At 40.6% G+C, this 11,605-nt stretch overlaps 1 pseudogene; it reads right to left on the bottom strand.

The window, feature by feature from the left end:
• LOC8062572 lies at positions 645-2,543 on the bottom strand (annotated as a pseudogene).

The raw sequence follows: 11,605 nt of genomic DNA on the forward strand, positions 1-11,605 counted from the left end.
TTTGTCTCACATTCACCAACAGGTTCTGCTCTCAAAGCTTCCATATTGACCTGAAACACCAATTACCCTTCGTTAGTTGTTAATTGTTGCATGAATCTGAGGAGGAAATATTAGACAACATGTATTTGAAAGAATATAACAACTAACGATACTACTGCTACCAATAGACAGAAAAATAATCTGGCAAGAAAATATCAAAATTGATAACTAGTTGTAATGAGCAATAGATTAATTAGTGGCTGAATACAAGTAGCTAATTTGAGAATGAATTGAAGTTTATTTTGAACTCTGAATGAGTACTTCTACTGACCATAAGTCATGCTTGGTTTAGAGTTCAAACTTCAGAGAACAATGGTCCGGCTAACCCCTGCCTTTGCCTGAGCTAGTGCTTGACTTTGACATGTTGCTTCCTGCTATAGTGCTTCCACCATTATTACTAAGTATGGCCATTCTTTACCATGGAGCTTTTAAAGCTCCGTAGGTTTGGTATCTCTATCTCTACCAGCTTTAAAATACTATGGGACTTGGATTCTTTGGACTATGCTACTCATGAACATGAATCATGCGTGTAAGATTAGTTTTCTTTTAGTGGGTCACGGAAAACACAGCAATAACATTTGATAGTAGAATCAGCTATAGTTAACTTACATGGCTTCTGGATCATTAAAAACACTCATGACCAAGTCAGATATGCTGTTTCCAGCAGCATTTCCTGATGCAGAAAACGTTGCAGCCTGAGGAAATAAATATGAAACATTAGAAAGAGACTGGTAGATATTTGTAATACTATACAGTTAGAGAAACTACCTGATTATTAAAGGGCCGAACTTGGTTAGTATGACCAAGGGTTGCCGTACTGGCATTTATTTGGGCCTGCAACCAATGTCACCATAAAAAAAATGATCACTGCTAACCATAAAATCACCCGCAAAAAACTTAGTAAGTCACTCAACTCCCAGAATTAAATATGTGGGATCTTAGTACCTTTGGCCTGGTGTGATCCAGATGCACCTGAATGCAGTGCAGAAAGTGATGGGGTATTTCATTGAAGTCTGTCACACGCCTGCCAAGAAATCATAAACAGTAAGATTTCAAGAAGTATGTCTGAAGTAGCTGTATCGAATTCACAATATATTTGCCCAGGCAAGGTGAGACTTTATCCTCAGTACTAGTTCATAAGTGAGAATCATCCCAAGAAGATCTTGCTACCAATTTTGAGACATCAGATGACAAACAACTTTCAATATGATATAATGTTGGATAAGCAACAATGAAACATTACATATTTCATTAACAACAACATACTGGAGTACAAATAACCTAGACGGGTTGATGCAAACCTAGCAACCACTAAGTTGTTATTTGAATTTGACACAGCATAGGCCTTTTATTTAGTCTTCTACTTTAGCACAGGAAAAATGAAATTTTAGTACAGTGGCGTAATTCCATGAAAGAGATCAAACAACACACCAGTAATCCACAGGAAGCAGACATTGAAAGTAAGCATCACAAATCACCATGCAGGAGTAGAAAGACTAATAAGTATATAGAGCTCACCGCACAGAGTAGGCAACTATATGGCGCTTTCCTTGAAAACCTTTCAAACCGCCATTGACTATAACATAGTCCCCGTCACTTGTAAAACTGAAACAAAGCAACACTATCAATTTTGACGCATGACAAACTAAATAGTTAATCTGTAATTCTTACTTGACATCAGCGATTTCCTTAGCGTCGGAAGACTCATTTTCCCTTGAAAAAAAAGAACGACATTAAATTAATGGAACAATCCAAAAGTGCTAAACATCAAATACGATCTGAAGCATCCTACCAACGATTCACATCTATCTTGCCGGCACCATCATGAAGAGTGAATTGAACATCTTTGACGTGCTGAACCTTATTCAACATGCGTCCAACAAGCCTAACCTGCAATTCAGAGTAAATACAACATTTTAAATGACTTCGATATGCCAACTAAATGCTCAATGCAAAACCGTCTGAAACCAGATAAATTAGATTTCACAAAAAAAGACATTATAGCAAGTATTGGAAAATTTGCATAAAAGGGAAGCATTTCATTGGGGCCCACCATACCTATGTCCTAGAGGCTAATTTCCAGTAGAACAACATCAGATAAAAGAGGCCATTTTTCTTTCTTAATGGATAATGGGTCTACTAATGAACAAATCTTCCATCCAAGCAGTGTGACCATCCAAAATGCAAATCTTACGAATGAATCTTGCAATTCTAAGCACCGCCCGGGAAAAGCCGCGTCCATGATCTGTTTCACGGTGAGCGGGAGCAGCGTCTGCGCGCTCCAACCCTGCCCACCACACCGGTCGATCGGGAGCGCCCGTAACGGGTCAGCAGGGGATGGAGAACAAATGGACGAAAGGGAGCAATACAAAGGGGAGGGGGATTAGGAAGGACCTTGGAGAGGCCGCTGCTCTCCGGGACCACCGTGGACTGTGAGGGCATGAAGCCCCGCCGCCGAAGAGCGAGTTAGCGTTGGCGGCACCACCGCCGCCGCCGCCGTACATCGTGGCGGTTGAAGCCCTAAACCCTAGGCTTCCTGAGGAAGGAAGGGAGGAGCAAAGGAACGAGGGCGGGAGAACGGTTGGGCTGGGGAGCCTTTCCTCTATTTTGAGCGGAAATGCAGGGAGGCAGCGCAGCAGGCAGGCGGGCATGGGTTCTATCGGACGACTACTGCGCGCAGCTATGCCATTACTTTTGAGTCCGTGTTTATTAATCAATCTAAAAATAGCTTTTCTAATCCAATATTTTTTTTCGGATTGACGCAGGCTGCTGGTTAAGTAACATGTGTCCCAAAACCAACAAACACACTTTAATAGCGCAATGGTAAGGAAGTTTGAGATTCTTTATGAGCTCTTGGGTTCGAATCTGATGGGAGTTAGCTTTTTTACATTTTTCTAACATTTTTTGTATTTTTTATTTGTCTATGTTCATTTTTTGCCAGATCTTCAATTAGTATATTATTACTTATTGATTATGACATAAAAGCTTAAAATGATTTCGACGAAGTCGTACTATACATCCCTCCACAAGCATGAAAAACTTTGACTTAGTGACAAGGCTATATGTGAGACCCTTGGGAGGATGTGTATGACCACTTTCTGAGAATCAGTTCAAACTTTTTTATCATCATTATGCACCAAAATAAGGTGTTTATGCAAGTTTTTAGATTTTTCTAGCTAGCTTAGGGTATTTTAACATTTATGCTTCATTATCCAACAAAAATTATAATAATAGGAAAACTTGGTCAGAAAATTGCACAGATGCACACAACATTAGTTTTCGGCTCCATAAGCATCCCATTAAAGTTTCAAATGATTTTGACGAATTGGTACTGTACATCACCTAGAATCATGAACATGTCTAAGTGACTAGGCTATATGTGACACATGTGAGACACTTGTGTGGTTGTGCATGATCACTTCCTCAGAAATAGTTGAAACTTTTTTGTCATCATTATACACCGAAATGAGGTGTCCTTGCAAGTTTTTAGAATTTTTCAACTAGCTTAGGGTATTTTAACATTTTTTATTCACTAATCAAACAAAAATTAGAACAATAGAGAAACTTGGTCAGAAAATCACATAGATGCACACAACATCATAGTTTGGTTCCATAAACATCACATAAAATTTTCAAATGATTTTGACAAGGTGGTACTATATATCTTGTACAAGCATGAATAACTCTCACTTAGTTATTAGGTTATATGTTAGACATGTACGTCTTTGTGAGGATGTGCATGACAAATAAATAAAATAATATGTAACAAATGTAATAAGATACTTGAAAATGAATGAGGTTATTAAGCAATAATATACTAATTAAAAAACTGGTAAAATGAACATAGAGAAATAAAAAACACCAAAAAATGGCTCCCATTGGCCTCGAAACCTGGAGCTAAAGGAAAAACTCGATGTGCATTACCATTGAGATACTCAAGTGTGTTTAATATATCTCGACCACTGTTTTACTTAACTAAAGCCTAAGCTGCACCAAGTCTTAACATGCCTGCTTTCCTCTCCTCTGTAGTCTCGGTGTTCATAGACCAAAGGAAGATAAGCAAAGTCCACCGATTGGTGTTGGGAGCAAAGTCGGGCTTCTATCCATCTGTTTTGATAATACAATAAAACCTTGTACTCACTCCTTAATTTCCAGTAATAAATTCAACAAATTTCAAAAACACATCAAAGACATGCATATATTTAGAAAAAAATTGAATACCAATCAAACCTTGTAATTGGCGATCCTCTGCTCGCGCACCACACGTAGCTATGCTCGCCGATGGTGCTGCTCTGTCCCACACGTGCGCCGCCGCTGCCCAGCACCGATCTGCTCGTGTGTTGGCGCTACAGTTGTGTCCCAAGCACGCTGCCACTGCCCGGTGCCGCTCTGCTTGTCCGCACGGCGCTGATTAGCCACCAGGGATGCACCCTCGACACTAGTTTTAGGGCCACAGACGCCCTCGCGATCAGTCTCCACGAGTATACATAATCGGTCATGTCTCTATGTGATCATAAATATAGGGTCCATCAACTCAGAACATGTTTCGAGTACAAATGGCGGAACATGTATCGAGTACAAGTGGCGGAACATGTATGTTATGATCTCAAAAGGGCCAATGTCCTACTGGTAAGGCACGTACCTATTAAGGGACACGTCGTGGGTTCGAGCCTCCCGAGGGGCAGGCAGCGACCGAGAGGCAGGTCAGCTGCCCCATTGGTGAGACCACATTGCTACGTCATCGCTATGTTCTCAGTACAAATAGAAAAATATGTATCTTCAAATCACAAAAACCCTTGTGTTCTAGTGGTGAGGCTCCTTTCTCTTCACCAGCAGATTGCAGGTTCGAACCCATGCAATAGCAATTTTTTGCAATGAAAATAAAGGGAGCAATAGTAATTTTTTGCAATGAAAATAAAGGGAGCGGGCTGGCAGCTAGTCGGCCTCAACTCGTGGCCCCTCGAAGCCACGTGTTCGTTGACTGGCCCCGTTGGTGGGACCGAATCGCCATGTCATCGAAGTTGGGACCCGAAGGTGGGTCCGCATCACTACGTCTTGAATTGGGACTCACTGGTGGGACCACAGCGCCATGTCGTCGAGGTGGAACAAGAGCCAAATAACCAATGACGATTTAGTTTTGTTAATGTATGACAATCCTTTCATTTTCGTCATTATTCTTCATGCCAAAGCTCCATCACTCGTGAGGCATGACGATCTGTTAAATTTCGTCATAGAATGCTATCATTCTGTGACGAAGTTAGCACTCGTCACTAGTGAATCGTCATTGATGAACACATTTCTAGTAGTGTCATCTCTTGAGATAATATAGCTAGTGGTAGTAACAAGATAACTTGAGCATTTATTTCACAAGAGAAAAACAGAAATATTTTTGTTATTCTCTCCCGGATTAGGAGTAGAATATTTTTGGGTAATTCTGGAGATGGAAATGGATGGATATATGTGGATGGTACTTCCGGAGTAGAAGTAGCATATATGAGTGAACGTGCAAGTGAAATCTTGATTTAACCACATGACAAGCTTCTAAGGGTCTACATAGCTTGACCACACTCAATGCTCATAAGCAGTAAATAGTAAATGTGTGGCTCAAAGTCTGACAAGCATGTATATATGGCTGTGGTAGGAATTTAAACTCTCGTCATATAGGAACTCATCATGCAACATTTTAAAGATTTTCAAAGATAAAATTCTCTAGAATTCTAGCATCTCTAGGAATAGATAAACAACAGCTCAACCTTCCCATATCATATCCGTTAACAACTTAGACTTCAGATCAAGTTTTTATCCCACAAGTTTAGGTCTAGAGTAAGCTTTAAATTATAACAGTTATATCTAAACTTGAGAGAGAACTTAAAATTTGAAAATTAGGCAGAGCAACTATTCATCATATCCATGCTTGAGTTTTATTTAGATACAGATTAGCATAGCCACTTTATTTATTTATTAAACACACTAAGCGAAAGACATATATATAAGCATAAAATCTTTATTTGAGTTTTTCATAGTTATATATATTTAAATTCTAATATAATATAAGTATAAAGATAGATAGAAATACTTATTGGTATAAATGGTGGTGCTCTCCCCCAAGCTGAATTTTGACGTAATTTCCCTTGATGTAGCTAGCAGGTGGCAGAGGTGTATTTGAAAGTCAGCAGTATTCTGACAACGATTAGAATGTCCTCCGTCTGCTAGTCTTCTTGATTCTTAAATCTTGTGGAGCTCAAATAGACAACAAAGCTTGTGGAACTGATTAAGTGTTAGCATAAATATCTAGCCTTTATCATGTTGAGACTCCTTAATAATTATTATTCCCTGTTTTTATATTTTTGTTTTATAAAACAGAAATGAAATATTTATTTTATTTTTATGCCACCACAGTGAATGTACTTATGGGTTTTATGCCACTCGTATACTCACATGGGGCTTACTGTTTTTTTTTCACTTTTTTATTTTCTTTTTAGAATAGTATGAATATGATTAACTAAGTAACTATTTAAAATAATTAAAAGGGAAAAGATAACTACCAAGTTTACCTCTTGGCAAGGCGTTCGGTGTTTTTAAGTCCTCCGAACAGGACTCTCCATTTTCTCAATTGTCCTGGGATTCGTTGGTTGGCGGAGTCGGTACTTCCGGCGGCGCCTCCTCTTCATGTATAGTTATCTTCTCTTTCCATACCTCACTCGGTGCTTCAGTCTCCTCTGGATAGTTCTGTTTAAACTCTACGTCTTCTGACCTTACAACTTCTCCTTCATAGTCTGCCCATCCGTCCTTAATGATCTGCCTCCTCTGGTTGCGGTTGCGTCGCTTCCTTACCTGCTTAGATTCTTCAATGATATAGTTAGGGTCAGTAAAATAACGGCGTACCTTCTCTGAGGGGAAGTGCATATGGACTTCTCCGGTTCCAATGTAGATAATTGCTTTAACAGTGCTGAGGAACGGTCTTCCAAGGATGATGGGTGGATCATATTCGTCTTTTCCCATGTCAATAACTTGAAAGTCTGTGTAGACAAAGTGATCGTCTATTTTGACTAGGACATCAATTATTGTTCCTTTAATTTCTCGAAATGTCTGATCTGCCATCTGGAGCTGAATGTATGTTGGTCTTAGTGGCATGGTTCCGAACAAGAGCCGATAGGTGACTGCGGCCATTATGTTGACGCCCGATCTGGTGTCACAAAATGTCTTGTAAAAGTTGTATCCATTTATGGAGCAGTAGATGCTTGACATTCCTGGGTCGTCCTTTTTGGTCAAAAACGGTGACTTAAGTTGGTGATCTTGACCTCCATGAACTACAGTGACCATCTTAGCTGACTCGGTCCACACTTGCTTGTTCCTATTCCTCCTGTTGGTCCTCTTCCTTGATTCACATCTGGATTGATGTGGAATTTGTGTAGTCTTGTTCTTGAAGAAAAATGTTTCCTTCCTCCCTTTGATGTAGAAACTGATCTTAGCAGCACTAGCGTAGATGATAGCTCCCAAGGTGTTCAAGAATGGCCTCCCTAAGATGATGGGTGCCCTCTCATCATTACCGGTCTCTACCACTACAAAGTCTGCTGGGGCATACAAGGTACCAACTCGGACGCAAAGGTTCTTCAATATTCCTTTTGGAAAAGTTATCGTCTGATCTGCAAACTGCAAACACATGGTTGTCTCTAATAAAGGATATGTAAAGAATTTCTCATAGAGTACCCTGGGTATAATGTTGACGCTAGAGCCAAAGTCGCAGAGTGCTTCTGGAACGTCCACCATGTCGATGGAGATCGGGATGACGGGGCGTCCTCGATCGCCTCTCTTGACCGACAGAAGGTTAGTAGAGAATTCAGTGACGGGGTTACTCCAATTACCTACATCAAACATGTCTACAAGATTTGCAGATTCTAATCCTTCCGGTTGTGATGGTATACCGGGGTTAGTAGTAGGAATAGCAGCAGCTATTTGATTTAATTGAGATTCAATCATTTTATTAAAGCTAATTTGATTCTTGATGGCAGTAGAGAAATTATCCATTCTAATACTTATATTTTCTAGCATTTTATCATTAGATGCCACTTTCTTAGATAGGTTATCCATTAGCTTTCCTTGATTAGACACTAACTCTCTCAGAGGTGGAAAATTATTATTATTGTTGTAAGAAATGTTACCTTGATAATTACCTGAGTAGTTAGGCCTCTGTTGATTCCAACCTTGATTTTGTTGAGGACGGTTGTAGTAGTAGTTGTTGTTGTTGATGATGATGTAGTTCACATCCTCAAGCATCTTAGGGCAGTGATTGCCTGAGTGTCCAGTGTCTCCACACTCCTCACAAGTCATGTGAGAGTCGTAGATGTGCATAACTTCTTTCTTGTCTCTAGCTCTATCATCGAGCTTCTTCATGAGCAGGTCTAGCTTTGCAGACAGCATGCCTACCTCCTTCAGCTGATGCATACCTCCACCTCTCTTGCGTGTCTGGGTCCTCTCTTCATTCCAGCTTTGATTGGACTCCATCTTCTCCACGAGAGGTGTGGCTTGTGGTATGGTATGTGATAAGAATGCTCCTCCAGCTGCAGCATCCATGGTTTCTCGGGCGCTGTTCCCGAGCCCATGATAAAACGTCTGCATCAATAGCCAACTCTCCATTCCATGATGGGGACATTCTAGGATGTAGTCTTGGAAGCGCTCCCATGCTTCTGGAACAGATTCGTCATGTTGTTGCTGAAAACTTGTAATCTTCCCACGGAGAGCATTGGTCTTGCCCATGGGAAAGAACTTAGCCAGGAAGTTTGTTGAGCAGAGTGTCCACGTAGTATTCTTCTCCTTCGTAGCGTAGAACCACTGCTTCGCTCTTCCTAACAGTGAGAATGGGAAGAGGCGAAGTAGTATAGCATCTCTGGGGACTCCTGATATGGTAAATGTGTTGCAAATCTCCAGGAAGTGTTGTAGATGAGCACTAGCATCTTCGTGTGCCTTCCCACAGAACTGGTTGGATGGCACCATGTTGATAAGTCCAGGCTTGAGCTCAAAGTTGCCATCGATCTCTGCAGTAGGTCCAGTGCGGATGTTGTCCGTAGTGGGAGCTGAGAACTCGCGGATCGCTTTGTTCGCCATGGCTTCGAACTCTGAAGACAAGTTCCGGTGATCTTCTTGATTGGATGAAGCTTCTTGCTGAAGTGTTGATGATCTCTTCTTGAGCTTGGCTCTAGTTCTTCTGAATAACGCTTCGGGATTGTCAACAAAATTTCCTAGAAGATGTCTTCTATTCATACATTCCCCTGCATAAGATAAAATAGAAAAATATCGGGGTAAAACTGTATGAGAGAATAGATAAGCTCAATCATATTAGTGATGCGAATGATAACTCAAAATCTTTTATTCCATTCCAGATTAGTAATCAACCTTCCCTGGCAACGGCGCCAAAAATGCTTGTTGGGTATTCTTAACATCATTACCAAAAGTAGACTAAGTTCTCTAAATCTAGTAACGGTGCCAAAAATACCAAACCTATCCCTCATACCACTTAAGCCAAGTTGTCATCCCCAGCATGACATGAGAGACGCGGTATTGAAATATGCAATTGCTCTTCTAAATAAATAATGAATGAGATCTGCAAGCGCACAGATTAATACCGATGTAGCATTTTAATCGGGAAGTATTCCAGGTATCGTTATTTATATTTTTACCACTGGGAAGGGATTAACAATCATCAATATTGATTATAGAATAGAATATGAGATTGAGCATCTATCATTGCATATGTAATTGAGAACATTTATCTAACTCTTCATACAGGGATAAGTGTCACATAAAAGATATATGAAATAATGAATAGTGACAAGGATAATTAATCTGATTAGCCACATATAAATATGATAAGCACCTCAATTAGATACTCTAGATAGTCATTAGCATGGTATTAGAACGAACTACAAGAATATTCCCTAAGTTATTCTCAACTATATAGTCTAGCATTATCATAATTAGTGCAAGCATACTTAGCAATCATTGCGAGACAAGACTACGCCCATGCATAGTGATATTAGCAAGGTAAATGAGAAACATAGCAATCACTCCCCTATAATAATGTTGCTCTGCCAGCCCAATACACGAGAGGGGGACTATATAAGAATCAATGAAGCTGTCACTATCACGAACTACCCCACTGTTGACGGTCCTTAAGTATCAAATTTAATTATCAAATAAACAAAGAAAAGGATCTAAATGAAATCAACATCTAGACTTAGGGTTTTATCTGACAGAATTCCACGAGTTTTGGTGTTTGTCTATTTCTGCAGGGGGTTATCAGGAAATACAGAAGAAAGGCACACACATCGGGATTACATAGAGATATTAACGTGCCACACAATTATCTTACATCTAGATGACTCCAGAAGCCACGGGAAGGAAGCGGAGGCCGAACAAAGCCAGGACCTGGGCGCCCGCCCACGTCCTTAGGGCGCCCGCCCTGCTACAGTGGCCAATCACGTTCAACCTCGCGGATTATGCTCCACCGACCTAAAGGATCAAGAATAACCGTTCAATCAATGTCGGTTTGATCCGACGGCCCAGGTTCACTTGAAGGGACTATATAACCAGACTCCCTGGCCCCTGGAGGAGGCACCCCTTGATCATTATTCATTATTCATAGATAGAGCAAAAGCTAGGGTTTAGAGATGAGAGCTCTCCTCTCTTCTCTAAACTAGAGTAGATCTAGATAGTAGCAAGATGGAGAACGAAGGAGGATTAGAGGAGAGGCTGGCCTGTCGGTTCTTCCTCCGGTTGTACTTCGTCATGATCAAGCTCTAATCAAGCTTGCTCATGGGATGACTCTGGTAATCTACTTCTAATTCATTATGCAATTACTAATTATGTATGTTCTGGTTCACAACTCTTTTGAATATTCTAATCTATAGGACGCTATAGGTGAGAGTTGTAGTATAGGTGTAAGCGAGGTGCTTAGATCTAGATTACTTGTGGATATCCCCTGTCTAGCTGGATCGTGTGGTAGGCCGCGTAGGTGACAGTTACGTCGGTCCTCTGTAGTCCACGTCTTGTTAGCAGGACGGGTAGGGTTTATCGGCCTAAGGATAAGCATCCTCTGTGGTGTACTCTTATCACGTGGTTCGTCCCAGACATAGACATACCCCTTTGAAGTAGAGAAACCATAGCTATCCTCTCTATTCTACTATCATCGCCCATATACTAGAATTGCTCTATTCTCTATTCCCATATAATCAATTTTGGTACCAACAGATAGCTATCCTCTCTGTTATCTTACCTTTAATATTGTTCTTATTCGATTCTACTATCTTTCCTATTTACACCTATCTATCTATTTTGGTTAAGTTAGAGCGTAGTTGGTTCTCCCGTTTCCCTATGGATACGACAAAACCTTTAACCGGGTAAAAGCTTCAACGGTATTCGTGCGCTTGCGGATTATCTGTGTGCGTATAAATACCATAGTACACTTTAGTGCCATGCTGGGGATGACAACCTAGTATTCAAGTGGTGTTAGCAAGTGTCAACAAGCATTTTTGGCGCCGTTGCCGGGGAGACGGTTGCTGAGTTGACT

The sequence above is a fragment of the Sorghum bicolor genome, chromosome 2 (assembly GCF_000003195.3).
Source record: "Sorghum bicolor cultivar BTx623 chromosome 2, Sorghum_bicolor_NCBIv3, whole genome shotgun sequence".
In the NCBI taxonomy this organism is placed as follows: Eukaryota; Viridiplantae; Streptophyta; class Magnoliopsida; order Poales; family Poaceae; genus Sorghum; species Sorghum bicolor.